Raw genomic sequence first — 20,613 nt, forward strand, 5'->3', positions numbered from 1 at the left:
CCTTGAACCAAGCAGAGGAAGAATAATAACAGTTCTGGTGCCGTTTACCCCAAGAACAGTGACAGGTGGTCTGTAAGATTTTTCAAAAGCTTGCCTTCTGTTCATTTTCTCTCAAACTAGGTCCCCAACCGAGGGAACCAACCATCAGCAGCAGTGATAACCTTCTCTTCACAGGTGACAGCGTTTTTGTTAGAAGGCTTGTCTCTGACTTCTTGGATACTCTTTAAAACATTCAAACGCTTCTCCAAGTCAACCTTTTCTTCAATTGCCACGTTCCCAGAATTATTTAAGCCAGGCACAAACATAAGAACTCTGAAAGGACCATAATATGGAGTACGTCCTCCAAACAGTCATCTAGGCAAGTAATTTAATACTCTCTGAAGTACATATTAATTATGGTACCAACTAAGACCCAAACATAGCACTCTAGCAGTCAAAGCTTGTTTTATCATGCCATTGGCCCTCTTTGCAACACTGTTCAATTCAGCTTTGAACAGGTTGTTGAATTCCAAATAAGCTCCTACAGCAGACATTAAATCCATGTAAGCCTTAAATGCGAAGGCAGGAATGTTATCTTTATTAAATAAATGAACAGCCCCATTGACTTTAGGCACTGCAAATCTTTTATGACTGCTGAAGCGTTTGCATTTCTCTGAGGCCAAACCCATGGTGATCAGGAACATGAATCATTAGCTGCCAATATGTACGTATATTGGTTAGCTGAATGGAGGGGACCGATGTGTTCCAAGTAAATCACCCAAAAGGAGATATTTGAAATCATGAGGGCAGTTGGTAAGGAACTTTTTACAGTGGAGGCTGAGATTTTCTGATAAATGTTGCACTGTCTAGCATAGTCCTTAGCCTATTCATATAAACTAGGCCACCAATAGCGATAGATAGGCAACGGTTGCATTTATTCGTGCATGTGTAGAAAAGAACCCCTCGTGCTTCTTTGATTAAATCGAATCTAGACAGATTATTTATGTAGAATTCTGTCTCCCACTCTTGGTATCATAACTATAGGAATGTTATCTGAATTATGGGTGTAGGATAGGGTGACCAACTGGCATGGGTGCAAATTCAGGATGGTGAGTGTAAAAATTCAGGACAACGGGTCAAAATTCAGGACAAAAATTCAGGACAGATGGTCAAAATTCAGGACAAAATGTTTTGCAGACATTTCAGAGGAGGATGCAGAAATGTGATTTACAATAATCTGTAAGGCAATACAGTATTGCTAAATAAGCTTAGCTTGTGATAGGAGAATGCATAGATTATAAAAGAGCTTTGCATGAATTTTTCTTTTCCTTAACACCATTGCACACTTAATGAGTCTTATTAGTGCCTATTGTCAAGTTGCACAACGCTCGCAAAATCATCACCATTAATATTAAGTATAAAGTTTTTCTAATGACACAATCGTAAAGTATGAAGAATATGGATAAGTAAAAGTCCAATGCATGCAATACTCAATGAGCCTCAAACGTATTATCGATAAAAGAGTACATTTCTTACAATTGCCTGTCGACAAGTTTTAATGTGCTCGCCATCTCAAAAAACTCTAAGATATAATACTAGGCCTTATCTAGTCTGGATGCGCCATATTGGAGCGTATATAAAGGAATATAAAGCCGGTACTTTTGAGATTGATGAAGGGAAAAAAGGTTATATCTTAGTCACGCACACTATAGTAACTGACCCAATAATGATTGTCCAACGATTTAATATAGACAAACATGAAGATGATTAAACAATATGGTCATTACTAAAACTTGTACACATGAAAAAAACGTGTGGAACGGGACTTACAGGTTATCTTTTCTCCAAAATCATATACTGGTGTCCGGTACTAGAATCGAAAAGAGCCATGCTTCTACAAGATGCACAGTTTACAACACTCCTGATGTAAAAACACCTGCAAAAAGTTTTGGATCAGTGATTTAAACCCGGTCTAAAATAATTTGACACATACATATCCGGGTCTTGCCATCTTGGAATATCAAGAATAGAAGATTTCAAGATAGCCACCCACAAAAACAACCGTAACCTCATTGAAAAGAAATAATTATATGTGTCTGACACCCTTTATTTGGAGTGTGAACATTTCGTTATCTTTACCCTTAAATGATACTATCACTCATTTAGTTTGTTCCTTTCTGGATGGACTTTATGTGTGAAACAAGATTGGGGTTTTTTGTCATGATTCTTTCCTCCACATTTGAAATCAATTGAACCTCATATAAAAAAGAGAGGTCCGAATGAGGATCTATAAGAACCCGTGTCCACAACCTATGATGGGTGGTTGTAGCTGATTACTGATTGCCACTGTGTAAGAATGTTTATTTGCATCATGTTTATATCGTACTCATACATGTGGGCAATTGTTATCATATCTGTTGACAACAGAGGAGGCTCCATTTTGCTGTACATTAAAGAATAATTAATCTCACATCATATTATGTGGATATGATATTGGTTGTCTTTTCGTGGACAGGTTCCATTGTTGAGATATGATCGGACATAGACGCTATAATACCTACCAATTGGCTTGGACCATTTTGCTTTGCAACAATGGTGTTTGTACTGTCGAGCAGTTGCTGCTAATTTTCTTGTTTCTGATTTGATCTTCGTTCTCCCCTCAGTTACATATTTGAAAATATTAGTAACCCACTTTTTTGTACTTAAGGATTTATTCTCACAAATTAAAAAGTTACATTTGTGTACTTTGAGTTTTAATGCTACTGATTTACGTTCTTTTCGACATTTCAAGATGGCACTACCTTGTCATACTAGTGTCATGTGACCTGATTTGTATTCAACTGCCGGTTCACAACTTCGCACAGATGTGCCTTTCTTTGATGTGGTATGAATTGTTCGGTTAGAGTTAGCTCGGTTGTTTTCGATCACTTTGAACCGTGTTTGTTCACACATACACATTGAATTAAAAAGTTACATTTGTGCACTTTGATGTTTAATGTTACTGATGATCGATCTTTGCGATATTCCAAGATGGCGCTACCTTGCCTTACTAGTGTCATGTGACCTGAGCTGTAATCAACTGCCGGGTTCACATCTCCATACAGGTGTGCCATTCCTTGATCTGGTATAAATTGTGTGGTTAGAGGTTGCTCAGTTCTTTTCAATTACTTTGAACCGGAGACCAACCTAAACGCTTGGGAGATACATATCCCGTAAGTACAATGGCACGAGCTTGGTTTCGTACGAGCATTTTTTAATTGATATCTGTGCATAAATATAGAGTTTATGTACATGCTGTTTTATCTACACTTGACGATTTTCTTCAGCACTATATTTGATTATTAGTGCGTCATCATTATAATTATTTATGTATTATGGGGCGCTGTTGTTATATTAGATTAAAGCCTACTTCACATCTTACCTAGTACACCATTTCAATATGGCGCTTGCTGTTTTCTTTGGACAACACATTTTTGACTCTTTACTTGCTATTTAAAAGGGGTCTCTCCACGGATACTGAGCACACGTGTAATTGCTAAAAGATAAGGATACGCATGTGACATATATAATTATTTCTTTTCAATAAGGTTTACGGTTGTTTTTTGTGGGTGGCTATCTTGAAATCTTCTATTCTTGATATTCCAAGATGGCAAGACCAGGATATGTATGTGTCACATTATTCTAGACCGAGTTTAAATCACTGGTCCAACATTTTTTGCAGGTCTTTTTACATCAGGAGAGTTGCAAACTGTGTATCTTGTAGATGCTTGGCTCTTTCGATTCTGGAACTGGACACTGGTATATGATTTTGGAGAAAAGATAACCTGTAAGTCCCGATACACACGTTTCTTTCATGTGTATAGGTTTTAGTAATGACCATATTGTTAATCATCTTTGTGTTTGTCTATATTTAATTATTGGACAATCATTATTGGGTCAGTTAGTATAGTGTGCATGACTAAGATATAACATTTTTTCCCTTCCTCAATCTTGAAAGTACCAGCTTTATATTCCTTTATATACGCTCCAAGATGGCGCATCCAGACGAGATAAGGCCTAGCATTATATCTTAGAGTTTTTGAGATAGTGAGCAGATTAAAACTTGTCGATAGGCAATTGTAAGAAATGTACTCTTTTATCGATAATACTCGTGTTTTTGAGACTCATTGAGTATTGTATGCATTGCACTTTTACTTATCCATATTCTTCATACTTTACGATTGTGTTATTAGAAAAACTTCTTTACCTAATATTACTGGGGATAATTTTGAAAGCATTGTACAACTTGACAATAGGTAGTAATAAGACTCATTAAGTATGCAATGGTGTTAAGGAGATGAAAAATTCATGCATAGCTCTTTTATAATCTATGCCAGTGGTTCCTAAACTGTGTGCCGTGGCTCCCTGGGGAGCCGCCAAACCTAGCCAGGGGAGCTGTGCACCAATCACTTTAATGCATTTAATGTTGGAGGGTCTGTTGGCTTTAGTCCAACTAATTAGACTTAAACGCATGATGTTGATGATTTGTAAGTGACATGCCTAAAGCTGTATACGTAGTGCTCAATTGATGGCATGTCGAGGGAGATGACCTCCATATTTCAATGGATACCTATGTTTCAACACTCACAAAATAAGCGGAAGATGTCTGATTCATTTTGTTAGACTAATTAATAGTTATGTTCTTTTCCAAATGCATTTCACAACAATGCAAGTTATCAGGAAAGTACAGTTGTCCTGTCAATTAAACACATTAGGTATTTTTAAGTATTGACATTTGTACTTGAATCATAGGTACTTCCTGTACACATTTCTTTCAGCACACACACATTTCTAGACAGGCCTGCTCTCTCCTTGAGCACAGGAAAGTAAAATACCATATACGGCATAATGCCAACATTTGGAAGCAAGAAAGAGGGACGTTTAGAAAAAAAAGAGGAATGTATTTTAATTACATTGATTTAGAGGCAATTTTAGGGAGGAGACAGCAAAAATAAAGCTGTATGTGGTTTACAAAATCGTGTGTCACCCTGCTGAGACAGGTGTGTTGGCACGTATGACATGGGTAGAAATGGAAGTGCATGCAAATATTCTTCAAGCGCAGAAACACTTTGGCAATTGGGCCTACATGCATAGGGGTGCTATCTAGCACTGTAAGTGGGATAAAAAAAGTTTGAGAGGGTACACTTAAAAAGGCATGGGCAAAGAAGTGTGACTAGGAATATTTTATTAGAGTCGCCGCCTTAGTATTACGAAACACCCTGCATATATGATTATAATAACTTCATCAGCTTCATCCCAATCATTTTCAGGGAGAAAAATGCAAGTACTCCCGAGGTCGGGCTTACACCACCCCACCCTCCCCAATAAAATAACATTGGGGAGCTATGGGCAATGGGTCAAGGGAGCCGCGGGTCAAAAAAGTTTGGGAACCCCTGATCTGTGCATTGCCCTTTCACAAACTAAGCTTATTAAGCAATACTGTATTGCCTTACAGATTATTGTAAATCACATTTCTGCTTAACAACACATGCAAGGAGAATAGTTGATTTGAAATCATGTGTTTAAGTTTGTGATTAAGGGGATATCTGTATTTCATTTTTTTACAGATTCATTTGTCCCTTTATTGATCTGAACACTTAAATAAGAATAACATTGCACAGAATATTACTTACTTTTCAAGGTACGGTCCAATAATTAGATAATGCATTTAGACTTTTGTCAGTACTTAGGCTTTCTTGTTATATTTGATAATTAATTTTGGTCACTTCTTTAGTGACATGTGACATTATTCAATCTTGGTCTTTTTACAATTTTTTTGTGCATAGTATCTGTGCTTATTCTGCATGTTAAATCTATATTTGATAAGAAATATGTCCAGGATCAATCTTTGTCCCATTCCTCCCTTTACAGAGTGTTCTATACATGTTTTTTACTTATAATAATTAATGGATTGTCTTCCCATGAGCTCACACAATAAGTTATTGTCATGACACAGAATGGATATGGAACTATCTAGAATGTCTTGTCTGGTTCATTTGTATTGTATATTTTTATTGTATATGAATTGTAAATAGTTTTTGTTTGTATATGTTTTTAGCCCTGAAGAAGTCCCATGCGGGACGAAACGCGTCAGCAGTCTTGTCCTTTTTGCGCTGTGTTTTTAAAGAAATTATCTATGGATTAAAACAATAAAGAAACCGTTTTCTACAATCAAAAATACGACCCTTGCTCTCTTTTTTGGGAACACATCCATTTATACATTTCTCTGTGTTGGACTATGGATAACAATTTCCTCTACCAATTGTTTATTTGTTATTTCTGATTGCAGGACTATTTGTGTTGAATAGATTGTGGTGGTTTGTATACCACCTTTATGGGATGCATGCAGGTCGCATCCCAGGTCCAGTGCACCTAGTTACTATCACAATACTGCAGCCACGACACATCATAACGACTGGTGCTGGATTTTTGTGCTCTGACATTCATTTTTGTGCTACTATTTTAAAAGTGGTTATCACTTCTACCCCATACAACTTTCCACCTTGACAATGTGGTAAATGACCTATAGATGGAGGTCTTGCAGACATGATTGCTCTGCCGCCGACAGCTATCTTATTTTAATTTTTTAAGTTTCTCCAGCATGGCCCTTGTCTGATGCAGGAGAAGGCACACCACATGCTGGCACTACAATAGGGCCCATTGTCATTCTATATAAGATAATAAGCTGCAGTCTCAGAATGACAATGGGTCAGTCCACAGTCCATGCGAGGTCTGGGAGGGGCTGCTGCAGGCCTCCTCTTACAGTTTAAAAGATAAGTGCGAGCTGGACCCTAATGAAAACTTTTAAACTCATGGGGCCTCTCGCAGGGGAACAGCATAGCTTCCTGAAATCCCCAAAATTGGCGCAGGGATAGACAGATGTGTGTCGAATCTCATGGCTTAAGGGCGGCGCTTTGCTGGAGTTGTGTCGCAAGTGCAACGCAACTTCAACAATGTTCATGGACCGCCCATACCTAACGTGCTGCACCACTCCTTACGTCTGCTTCAAGCAGGTGTAAGGTTTCGTCGCAGGGGCCTCTTAAAAGTGACTCCGTGAAATCTTGTAGATTTCACTGCATCACTTTTACGAGGCATTTCACAGAGGAATGGCCACTCTGCTTACATTAAACCTCACGCAGGTTTAATGTTGCGCAGGGCTCTACAACGTGACGCATCTCCCGAGATGTGTCACGTTGTAACTAAGTCGCAACGTGGCGCATGGTGTGACGCAACAGCGGCTTAAATGTCCTACAAGGGGCCTGTAAATCTGCCACAAATTATCCAAGAAGTAACTCACCCTGTGCCAGCAAAAATCACAAAGCAAGAGGGGAGAGAATCCTCAGATCAAAGTATGTCATTCACATATTCCGTTGTTCATTTCCCACCCTGCCACACCATTACATCCCCAACGGCCCACTGCACCTACCTGCCGCAGTACTTCACAACACTGTTAGCATGCAGAAGATATGGGGAAGTTCCTGAAAAGTTCCACATGTACATTTCCCATTTGGTTACTTTCTCTCTTCTCACCTATTGACATATTCAGCCAGAGCAAAGACAACTGTAGTAACAGAGGTCCCTGCATCTTCTGGGAGGAAACAACATCGTCCAGAGCAAGACATACCACCCTCACAAACTGGCAAGTCTAACTGGTCAGGAGATGGTCAAAAGGCATACATTGTCAGGAGACAACAGAGGGACAAATAGTGCCCGTATATGTAAGGTAACCAGAGATGAAAAACTAGCTTAAAAACTATTGGATTTGTCAATGGACATTCACCTTTAGTAAATGACATATGTGAATAGCGAAATATAAAATATAATATGTCTTGGCTCATCATACCTTTGTAATTGGTGAACATAACATGTATTCCACCAACAGTCCCCGACCTGGGAATTCAATCCTGCAATCGAGTGCCACAACAAGTCAAAAGGGTGTCCCCACTATACTGTAATAGTGTCTGTAGAAATAATCAAGAATTCCAATGTTAACAAATATGACAATGATGAACAAGAAGTGAGATACCATTGTCAGTAGTATTGACAATGCATCCACTGTCCAACTTATAATGTTTTCACTATACATGAAATCGCCTAGGCCACCCAGCTGGTCATGTACTTCTAACATTGGCTGGCTTGTTTGTTGGCCATCAACAAAACACTATAGTGGACCTTACTTCAGGATTCGGAGTCATGTCATTTTGATAGACGTTGCTTCTAGGTAGTGGGTCCATTATAAGGTATATGTGGGATCACTCATGATATTAAGTGCTACACACTTCTGCAACAGTGGTGCCCACAACTGCTTGTGCTTATCCTTTGGACCTGTAATTGAGTGCATCATATGTGGCAGCAGAAATGTAAAGTTGCTGACACACTTATCATTGTAGGTACAATGAGACCCTCCCAGAATCAAAGACACACACTGACTTCTGCTACAAGGTTGGCTGTGACATCTGGTCCGGGACAACACACTGGGCCGGTGCTGGGCCATGGTGAGTAAGCCCAATAATAATGAGGCTGAATGCTCATTAAATGTGCCCTTGATCTCCACCGTATGTTGTATGTGTTGGACAACACAGTTCTCCTGCATCACAATATGCTCACATATGGCATTTAATCACATACCAGATCAGACTTTGGTGGCTAGTGAAAGGATGACACAAAATGTATGCCAAGTGAGTGCAGAATGGACATAAAATAGTACAATGTGTCATATGAAGTGTCCAAAACCCAACTGGTTTGCAATTCAATTATATGAAAACTCCCTAGCAAAATATCTATGGTAAAATCAGATTGAAATTGGAATGGATGATGCTCACACTGATGCCAGTTGTGTACCTTTGAGATGGGTGTATGGGCTGCTAAGCTGAATCTCCATGCAGTTACATTTTCAAATCACTTGGCTGAAAAGCAACACGGTAATCCAGTGCAGGCGGAAAGAATCAAAGCTTCTCAACTTAGCCGCAATGTGGGATCATTACAAAATGTTGCATTCTTCATGCCTCCTCTTCTATTGTATTCACATATATAGGTGAGTGGTTGACATATGAGGCTAGGATGTCTGCTGTACAAGACACCATCTGTTGTCAGCTAAATACCACCATGATGTTGGAAATAGGGTATGCAAACAGAGGACACTCAAAGGATGGACATAATAAATCTGTGTTCTCTCAGTCAGAAATGAGCTTTGTGACTTCTCGGGTAGGGAAGCACAAATAAGCCACATTATGTACCTGACTATTGCACATCTCACACATGAACACCTTTTGACTTGTCAACAGACAACATTAAACTCATGAAACCGGTTGGTCTTAATGGTGAAGGTGAAATCGGTGTAATGCGGAGGAGTCCGGGTCATTTATCCCCTTCCTTGAAATATCAGTAACCTTCTCATACAAGTTTGTCTGTTGATGTGTCATCTCATTGATGTCAGTGCTGCGTAGAGCTAACTGCTGGCAACTGCTGCATGTGAGCAGGGGCCCACATGTAAAGTCCAAGAGGGAAACATGCTGCACATTGTCCTGGATTGTCCGGTCAATGGTTATTGAGAATGACATGTTAGCTCATAGCTACCATCTGTTGTACTGAAATATGGGCATGTATGTCTCATCACAGCTGCTGACAGGATGACACCAGTGCAGCATACACCATCCCAGGGAATGCATGACATCCTGGCTGCAGCAGTGAAACCCTCTCGCACCTGTCCATCAGGTAATTCTGACATCAAGTGTGTCACTAGCTTAGATTACTAAGCCATGACAGAGATCAAGATCTCATTCTGTATGGAATCAGCAGTTGTTGTTTACAAAGTGACATACATATTATGAGTGTCACATGTGCCTGTTTGTCAATTAGTAATGCAGATCATTGAGAATGTTGTCACTTCCCTCTACAGCTGCAGGATTGGGGACGACTAAGTCAACGACATCAAGGAGCAGACAAGTTCAGTAGTTGACATTAGGGGGGATCGCAAAGGGACAGAGAGTTGTGACACAAGAAGCACCATAAAGGACTACCCTGCTTACGACCCGAGATGAAAACAATCACGAGCATCCGCTAAATCAGTTCTAAAATCAGTAAAGACGCCTAAAAAAAAACGGACTGATTTTAAAAAATGGACTAACAATTAAAAGTGGTACCGAGATCAATATCTGTATCAACAAACTCCGAAACGGCTGTGAAATATTGTCATCACACATTTCCAGCATAACAAAGTACAAGGATTCTGGCATAATGTCCTACATGAAAACTACACTGCCCTGATGAAGACCTTCGCATAAGCACTCTGTTGTGGTCCCTCTCAACGAAGGTCGAAACGTGTTGGCATTTTAATAACATGTGGACTAGAGTCCCACCCCACTTGGTTTCTATATAAAGCTTGAGCTTTCCTATGGCCTATTCACTAATATAAATTTCCCTGACATCCTCAGGTATCATAGGAGAGAAGGCTATCCTTATATTCTTAGGACCTCCTCCCCCTGGGGTGCTTCCCTAACTGAAGGTTCTCCCTTTATGTTGCTTAGGATGAGGAAGGAGACTGTTGAGAAGTTCCACATTAACTTACTAACTAAGTCCAGAGCTGGTGCAGCTCTGTGCTCATTTAGTACTTGTCTAAGTACATCAGGGAGAAGTTTCAAGAAAGGCATACCATGTGTACTGGTATAAATGCATGCAAAGATGCTTCTCCAAGTGTTACACACCTCTATGGGAGCCACTATCCCAAGAGGGAGACACATAGTTGGTATTCTGTGTTTGTCTCGGGGTATTGTATGGATACACTGTTTCTAACTGATTGGTCTTAAAGAACAATCCAGAAAGCCATTCCATCATGCTTTGTGGGCGCTTTCATGTTAGTGTTAATAGTCTGCAGACAAAAAGTTTGCGATACCTGGTGTGGAGCTCAAAGTCTGCTGTACAAATTATACGAGTCTCCTGTATAAAGCGACTGTGTAGTTTAACACCCCTACTACTTCATCCTGTGTTAGGTTGTCAGGGAGGGTAATAAGAGTTTAGCCAGCCAAGACTGTAAGGTGCACCATCAGTACTCAGCGGTCCCAAATGGACATTTCTGTGCGTGTGAAGCAAATGGCCACCAAACCAATTTTGCTGTTCTTGATAAGTTAATAGGATTTCCAAATCTTGGTAAGCCCTGTAGTGTGCCGATGGGTCTACCGCTGTGTATTCTTGAAACTGCCCTGAGGCAGCATCAATAGGCTTGAACTTTGAGATGTTGAGTAACTGCTCCTCTGCAATTGACCCATATAATGATAGCTGCGCCATCATGAGTGGAATCTATTGAATATTAGAATCAAAGAATTACAAAGCTCACAGAATGGGGATTAACCTTTTATGAGTCACATGCAAATAGGTGTTCCCTGATCCCCAGTAGGTGGTAACTATCATCACTAAGGATCAGCGGTGGCTACCCACTGCCTGGCTCAGAGCCAGAAAATAAAAAAGAAAACAATGTCATTGTTTTATTTTTCATTTTCTGGCTCTGAGCCAGCTTGCACAGGGAGGGTTGAGGCAATGGATAAGGAAGAGTGCTAAATGCACTCCCAAAGTGTGCATATGTGTTTTGCCGGCCGTTTCAGGCTGACCAAAACACACATGCGCACTTTGGTTTCTCCAGCCTGGCTGGAGAAACCCCCACAGAATCCCTAGTCTGAGAGGAGCATTTTTCCACCCCGATCAGGCCAATCCCCATGCTTTCTCATGAGAGCAGCATGGAATTGCAGGGAGTCCGTGACACGGCCCCAGTGCTTGTTCACCAGACAGGACGAGGCGCAACGAGGGAAGTGGGTGGCAGCTCCAGGTAAGTGTTTATTTATTATTGTTTTTATTATTAACCCCCCTGTGCATGCTCCCCCTTCTGCGCTCCCCCACACCCCCTCCATCCGCTCCACCACCTCTTTATTGTGGCAACCACCACTGCTTAGGATGTCTCCATAGTGACCTAATAATGGTCCACATGTGTGTCTGTGATAAGTAAAAAAAAACTACTCAAGCCATAACTGTAAAATATTACCCCCACATTGGGGGCCAATTGTTGCATGTTATGACTTTGGCATAACTCTACACGGTGTGCTTTCCCACCCATGGGTGACACAGGTGAAGTCGGTTCAATGCACCAGCAATTAATGTGATAGATAGATTATTGTCGTCTCGCAAAACACTATTCAATGTTAATTGACATAGAAGCATTGTTATTGGGTTACTAAAAATCCCATTAAAGGATCAGAGGCACAGTAGAAACAGTAACAAACCTTATTTCATTATTCACCATATCACACAACCTTTACTAAGAACAATGAACACTTTTAAATTAAAAGTTTTTATTACTACAGGAACAATCTGTTTCTCTGTACATCAAAAACAATGACACAGAATATTTTAAAACAGCAAGAAGGCATGCTGTAAATAACAAGAATAAAATGAACATTTCTAGCAAATCTAGCATGGCAAAAAGTCATTAAAATTGTAATCCAGAGCCTAACACCCTAATGTCTACTTCTATGAGAGCATGAAAGGCAGAGTAACCTGCAGTCTAGAGTGTTTTTAGTGAGAAGTGACATACTGCATACTTTGTTGACAGCTAAGGCTGTATTTATCTGCGAAGGTGCAAAGACAATGTTCCCCGCGATGGGCAAACACACTCTGTGGTAGCAGTCAGTCTTTCTTCCTCCGGGACTCAGAGTTATCAGCTTCAGGTTAGATGTGCTATCTGTGAAATTCGAAGTGTGCCGGCAGTAGGTGAGACTGTTACTGGAAGAAACTCGGGTGACACTCATGGTGAAAGTCCTCTCCTGACAAGTAATCAATTGGTTGTCCTCATATACTAAATCTTATAAGAAATTGGAATTTCTGACAGAAGTTTAAGAATGCCTGACATAGGTCATGTGCATCAAGGTAGGCATCCCAGATGTTACATTATGAGCTTGCAAGGTAAAAAGACGTCAATTCAAAATACACTATTTTGGTTATATGTCTGCATGTGATCTTAATTAACCATGACATAATGGGAAGTAGACAATTGACTCATGTCGCATTGATGGTTGTTTCTGTATCATCATTTGAATGACTTGACACTTTCACAGTTCTTAGAAAGATAAGGTCAGGCGACATCTGTGTCTAATAGCAGATATGACAATGATTATGGATAAATTAAGAAAAATTATGACTTCCACTGTTTGAGAGAGGGAAAATGGCAGCCTCTATTAGCCAAGATGGAGTTGGACCCTATCTAAGAGGAAGTTTGACCTTAGGGACTTTAAGTCAAAACTCTCAACATATACACAGAACGTACAATTACATGTCACAGATCTGGCAAATTCATTTGCTTCATTACTCTCAAATATCAAGAATTATTCCATAGTCTCACTATTTACCCATAATAATTTAAAAAGACAAACGTTTCCCATTTTCAACTAACTGTACATCATCTGTGGTTTCTGACCTGGATCTACAGTAGTTCAAAGACTGCATGAATTTTAGGATGCGTTGCTCGACAATACGGAGTAACTCCTAAATTGTCAAATATACAAGTTAGTGGGAAGCCTCAGTTTGCTTATTACATATAATAGTTCATACAACTTTGCTAGTTACACAAAATTGATTTATTATAAAAGATTTTCCCAAGATTCAAAGTCAATCTTCCTTCAAAAGACTCCTTTGTTTTCTTGAGACCAACAGATTTCATTCACAGATATACTTCACATTGCTAACTACAATTAAAAAAACATAACATTTTCTCTAAAATAGAGAAATGAAAGTCTCATAAATGCATTCTTGATACACAAATACAGACAGAGCCATGAATGAAAAATTAAAATACATATACAGCCAAATCGTGACACAGCAACTGCTTCTTCAGAACTGTAGGAGATAAAGATACATAACACATTGATTAGCACACATTGTCTGTGAGTCAAAACCTCTTCTAAGAGTACTTTAACACAAAAAATAGATCACAATGAAATTAAATACAGTTTGACTTCCTTAAGTCTCTCCATATCTAGAAAGATAAACACATAGTTAAAGGAAGTCTAGCGAAATTAGGATTTATTAATATTCTAATGGAAAGTTTTACTGGCTGAGTTTGCCATAAAGTTAACTTCATTATAATTGTATTTAAAAAAAAAAATAATAATTAAAGTTTTATTGTTTATGCAGCACCATTGTTACAATTACAATTATTACATGAGGAATTATCAGTCATCTGTAATACAAGCAAAAAAAAGAAAGAAAAATGGTAGGGATATATCAGAATATATCAACAATGCACCAATTACCTCATAAACGAGCAGTACTGCAAACAAGGCTATATATACAAACATTTACATATCTCCTAGCCAATGACCAGCCGTCATTAGGAGCGGGCTGACAACCATCCTTCAAGGGAAGAAAAAATTAGAAGAATAAAAAAAAGGTGATCAAGGAGACAGTATAAATCAGTTCTCAGCAGGGCCGGACTGCTCAGCCGGCCCCCCCAGGGGTGAGGGGGAGTGCAGCCGAGCAGTTTGCGTGGGCCGGATTCAGCCGATTTTGTTACAGGGGGCCAATATTGCCGACCCCCGGTAACAAAAACAGCCCCCAGCTTAGCGGCCTACCGGGGAAACGCCCAGTGTCCGCTATGGCCAGTCCGGCCCTGATTCTCAGACCTGTCTTCCTTCCATCCATATATTGGTGCCAGATACGCCTGCCAAGCAATCTCCCTTTTCTACCCTTTCTCTCATAAATCCCCCTTTCTAGGTTGAAGATGGCAAGCAACCTGGCAAGCCATTGCTGGAATGTCGGGGCAGCTTGGTCATTCCAATCAGAGTCAATACATATTCTTACCACTGCCATGGCCAAGAAGAGGAAATATTGGGTCGAGTCTTGCGTTTCACCACTGTTAATCCCCAGAAGCATTAGTTCAGGTGTTAATGATACCTTTAAGTTCAGCGTTTGATCCAGGAATTTTTCAATTGTCTTGGCTAAGGTTTTGAGCCAGGGGCCGGTTGAGAACATGTGAATTAAGTCAGCGTCGGTGCTGTCACAGCAGGGGCATCGAATTCCTTCCTGTCCCCCCCACTGGGCTATCGTTGTCGGAGTGTAATACAAAGAATTTTTTTTTTTTAAATGTGGGGTTTGCAGACCTGCTGAACCCAAATTGGTCTGTCCTAAGTCTTAAAACTCAAGAAAACTATCCTGATCTACACTAAGCCTATCCCTCCATTTCTTTCCCTGCTTCACTAGGTCATTCTGCTTCAATAGCAAGAGTTCTGCCTAAATTCTCCTAATAATACAGTTCTCATAATCCCTTACAACCTCAATAGTCTTAACTTCCCTGAATCCATTCATTCCGCCTCTTTTACTTCCAAAAATACTGCGTACCTGAAGGTACTTAAAAAAAATTATTTTGTCAATTCCAAATTTAGCCTGGATGTCTCCAAATGATCTAATTCCCTCGGGCCCTATTAGATCACCTACCTTCCGAAGTCTACTCCCCTCCCACTCCAACATTGTACTGTCAAAAAAGATTCCCAGAAACATGGGATTTCCGTACATCTGAGTATAGAAATTAACTCTCCCTAAGCCAGTTTTCTTTATAAACGCTGCCCAGTTCTTAAATGCTGCCACCAGTGTTTTAAATCTTATTCTTTTGTAATAACTAGGTTTGCTATATTTCAATAAGCAGTTCCCCGCGTCTTCCCCTAACAGTAACTTATATACATCTGGAGAGCCGGCTCTAATCCATGGATCTTCGACACGCCCACCTACTAACCCCCGCATGAATTGAAAAGCAGCAGCCCAATAATACATTCTTAGGTCAGAGACTGCCCAGCTTCCCCTCTCAATTGGTAGTGTCATATACCTTAAGGCTCTCCTTGTTTTCCCCTGTGCCCAAATAAACCTATTCAAGATGTTTTCCAGCATTGTAAACCACTGCTTCTCAATTTCTATTGGGATAGCCCTAGAAAGTTAGAGCACTTTGGTTAAAATGACTATCTTAACCACGTTACAACGTCCGACCACGGATAGGTGGAGATTGTGTATTTTGTCAAAGTCTTTTTTTGTTTTTTGGATTGCTGGGGCGATATTACTTTCAACCAGCTGTCCCAATTCAGGCATGATGTTGATGCCTAGGTATGGTGCCGTTTCAGTTACCCGAGGGTCGTCCAGATCAACTATCCTGTGTTTAACTATCTGTGTCTTCTGTCGGTTGAGTGAATACCGAGAGAACAAGCCGAACGTGTGAGCCTCTTCCTCGTTTGCGACTAGAGTGGTTTGGGGGTCGGGGGTGACCATCTGCGTAAGCAAGAATTTTTGCTTCTAGCACATGAAATCTAGTTGGCTTAATTTCATTATTGGCCTCCAGCTTCCAAACCAGAGGGTCAATATATACGGTAAAGAGCAGGGGCAAACACGGGCAGCCCTGCCCAGTGCCCCATTTGATTGATAACGGTGCTGTGTACCCCCGTTCAGTCTCAGTCGAGCAGTTGGTGCCTTATACAAAGCCTGAATTGCGTCAATGAAGCAGTTCCTGATGCCATTCCAAGTCACAACTGTCCACAGATAGTCCCAGGAGACCCTATTGAATGCTTTTTCAGCATCCAAGAGTATCAAAGCCATAAGGTCCACTGAGACTTCAGCTGCGTCAATCAAATTTATAACCCGGTGGGTGTGATCTGTCGTGCCCCTTCCTGGTATAAACCCCTGTTGGCGTGGGTGAATCACTTTGCCAATGATATGATTTAACCGGGACGCCAAGGCCTTAGACATTATTTTAGCATCACAGTTCATTAGCGTAGTTGGTCTATAAGAGCCTGTCTCTCTAGGTGTTTTGCCCTTTTAAAAAAATATAGTGATGTCTGCTTCAGCCCAGGATTCTGGGACAGAGCTCCCTTGCCGAGCTTGACAAACTGTGTCAACCAGAGCCAGCCCTATTACTTCGAGAAAGGTTTTATAGAATTCTAGTGGGATCTGGTCCGGTCCTGCTGCCCTGCCAGAAGGGAGACTGCTAAGTGCACTATAAATCTCCTCCACAGTCAGTGAGGTCTCCAGTAATTCCGCGTATTCGGGGGCTATGCGCTGTATATGCATCTCGCTTAAATACTCTAGGATTAGGCTCTCCTCCCCACGATGCTCCTCGCGATACAGATTTTCATAATATCGCCGAAATTCTTCGCGAATCCCTAGTGAGCCCTTGATCAGATTCTGCCTTGGATCTAGAACTTCGCGAATCTCTCCTGCCACGCTGTTTTGTCTCAATTGTGCTGCCAAGACGTGCCCCACCCGCTCACTGACCTCATAGCTGTGCTCCCTCCTAGCAAGGAATCTCTCAGCTTCCTTGGCTGCGGTAATATCCAATAGCTCTGCCTTGGCCAAAGCCAGTCTGAGCAGTACATTATCTGATGGTGTGTCCAGTGCCAAGACACTTGCGAGCTCTTCTTCTACCTCCAGTAGGGTCTTATGTAACATTCTCTCTAATTGTGCCTCACCTCACTCTTTTGCCAATGCAGACTATATTGTCTCCCCCCTAACCCCAGCTTAGAACGTGTCCCAAACCACCCCACAGCTTGTGCTCTTCCTGTTGATATCCCAGAACCCCTTGATCCATTCATTCATATGTGCAACATACTCCTGGTCCGTTGAAGCCCTCTTTCGAAAGTCCAGACCCGCTCTGGTCTACTGACCGCTGCCACAGTAACTGTTAGGGTTAAGGGATTGTGCTCCAATATGAGTGGGTGCTTCTCTATTTTACACCTGGATATTAACTGTTGGGAGACAAAAAAGTAATCTAGTCGAACCACTGACTTATGGGGGGCAGAGAAAAACGTACTACCAGGGTCATCAGGCTTTAAGTGGCGACCATACATCCATTAGTCACTTATTTTTCACTAAATTAGTAAGAGCCTTAAAGACCTTTCTCTTTCGTCCGGTATACTTATACCCCTTATCCTCCCAAAGTCCTCCCAGACCATTAATATTAAAATCACCACATAATATTACGCCAGTAGGCCACATTGCCAACTCTGCATCCAAAAATTCTAAAAGTTTGGGGTCATCTGCGGTCGAGCCATAAACTTAACATATGGTAAAAGTGGAATCATGAAGCATACATTCGACCAATACCCAGCGGCACCCCCTGTCTGATTGGCTTCTCTTGAAGGATATATCCCCCCTTTTGTTTTGGTCCCTTATTTAGTATTGCTAATAGGTTTAAGCCCTAGTTGTTCCATTATGCTCTCTCTAGTACCTTCTATGTGGGTCTCCTGAAGACATAAAATATCTGCCCGGAGTGTTTTCAAGACTATTGTAGCTCTTTGTCTCTTGCCCTGGTCATTTAAGCCGCAGATATTCATTGAGAAAGTTCGGACACTCATTAAATACAATCGGACAAATTACCTTTCGTTATGCCTTTAATATGTCTTTGCCATCCTACACCATTTGTTCTATAAATTAGCCTATTTTTATTACTTGTCCCATTCATCAAAATATTCCTCAGGTGCCCGCGCTGCCCCTCTCACCCTCCCCCCTACTCCCCTCACAAGCAAATAGGTCAGATATGACCTATGTGTGGTGGCCGGATCTCATGATTTGAGTCGTCGCAGAGTCCTCACCCCGGCCCATTAAATACACCCCTTGTATTTCATGCCATAATAAAAAAAATAAAAAAATTCTTTACACATTTTGACTAAAGGCATTTCTTGGGAGTCAAACCATCCCTAATGACAATTCTCAGTCTACTGAGGGGCCCCCCTCAGGCGGCCGAACAAACCTAGACCTTCCTTTAGCTTCTTTCATCTCATTCAGGTACTCCTGTGCCTTGATTTCAGAGGTATATGTATGAAAAACAAGGGAACCCCTCACGAATGTGACCTGGGGTAGATAGATAGTTCAAAAAAACAATGGTCTGGGGAGGTCAGAGATCCTCAAGTAGCGGGGCTACAGTTATTGATTTAAGAAAAATTCAATTGTAGTTGGGGAAATATAGAAATCAATTAGATCCAAAATAAGAAAAATATACAAGGACACAGGCAAGTAGAGGAAGACATCACATTTTATTATACATCATAAAATGGAGGCGCTTCCGTTTCTACCATTATTGCATTTAGAAAGTATATAATTTGTATATACAGTGCTCACACAAACACAAGTGAGGGTGGGTGAAGTGAAGTGCTTAGTGACAATAAAAACATTTCATCGCATTGAAAACAGGTCAAAAGAACCCAATTAGTTTAGACAATGTTTAGGGAACTTTGAATTTGTAGTCGACGGCGTTTCGATCTTAGTGAATTAAGATCATCATCAGGACAATGAAAGTGCGAGCACGTGAAATCTAAATGGGGGAAAAACATCAATTACTACTGTGTCCAAGATTTAAAATACCACAATGTCTTGCGTTGTAGTGTTAACGCAATGAAGGCGTGAGGGTAAATTGAAGGAAACATCAGGCAAAATTTGTGATGTTGTGGGTACTGGGTGAGGGCAGAGCAGAACGATCATGCTATTCAGAGGATGGTGATTGTACAGCCATTATAGTTCGTGAGGTATTGATGTGATCAATACCAGTGGCGCGGAATTAGGTGCAGCTGGCAATAAAAAACCGAGAGAGTAGTATCGCCATGCAACCGACATGCAACCGCTAAGGGGCGCAAGAAGAAGAATTGAGGTCAGAACGCACGGGAAGGTGCGGCAGTGGTGTGGCGGTCCTCATTGAGGAAGAATTAAGGTCGTGCCAGGCTCAATCAAGGAACGTCATGCACAGGATAAAGGATCTCGTAGGGAAGTAAACTTACTACATGAAATCGTGGTAACGGCAATAAAGGCCTGCAGGGTGGGTCGAGTATCCCAGAGTATTCCAAAGAATGCCCGTGTTGATCGGGGCACGAAAAGGAATTTAACCGTCCCAAGACGCTGGAAACGAGAGCCAGGGAAGGAGGAAGGGAAATAAAGTTAATTTATTAATTTAAGGTGGGTAGGGCGAGATACTATAGGGGCGGCGAGAATGGTGAGACTTACTTGTATGGACAAGGTTTTACGAGAAACAAGATCAATGGAGAAACAACGCTGGTAGTCCGTGTTCTGCGGCGTATGTCTGACTCAAGGGAATTGATTAACCAGGGAGTTGCTGCAAGCAAGAGAAGGGGAATGTGCAGTCAATAATCTACTAGGGGGGTAGGGAGAGACCTCAGGAGACAGCGTGAGGGATAAAACTTACTTGGCAGGATGATGAATCGGCAGTGAATGAATCACAGGGGCGCGCTGGCAACAGTCCAGAGCGTGCTGTGTGTGCGTTAGTCAATAGTAGATAAAGACGCTACAGGGGTGAAAGCTCATGCGTGGAGCGGCGCATGTGTGGACCGAGTGTGGTCATGCCGCGAGAGCGGAGTATAAGGGCAGCCATGTTGGGTGAGGAATGGTGCGCGCAAACGCAGGTAAAGAGAAGGCATTGCAGTTATTTCAGAGGTAACCATCCGAACCCTCCCATTCGATATAACTTTAAGCTGAGCAGGGTATAGAAGTATGTTTCATAGCCAGTCCCCTGAAAGGGAGTTATCATCTGATGGAGCCTCCATTTCCTTTTGACTGTGATATGGCAAAGGT

The 20,613-nt window shown here is 41.2% G+C and overlaps 1 long non-coding RNA gene across 1 annotated transcript; it reads left to right on the forward strand.

The window, feature by feature from the left end:
* Positions 1–3,152: 3,152 nt before the first annotated feature.
* On the forward strand, positions 3,153–6,608 carry LOC146862474 (uncharacterized). Its single transcript, XR_014978132.1, has 4 exons — positions 3,153–3,191; positions 3,701–3,805; positions 5,586–5,659; positions 6,077–6,608. It is a non-coding gene; the product is annotated as an uncharacterized LOC146862474 (long non-coding RNA).
* Positions 6,609–20,613: the final 14,005 nt, after the last annotated feature.

This window comes from Triturus cristatus, chromosome 2_2, assembly GCF_964204655.1.
Source record: "Triturus cristatus chromosome 2_2, aTriCri1.1, whole genome shotgun sequence".
NCBI lineage: Eukaryota > Metazoa > Chordata > Amphibia > Caudata > Salamandridae > Triturus > Triturus cristatus.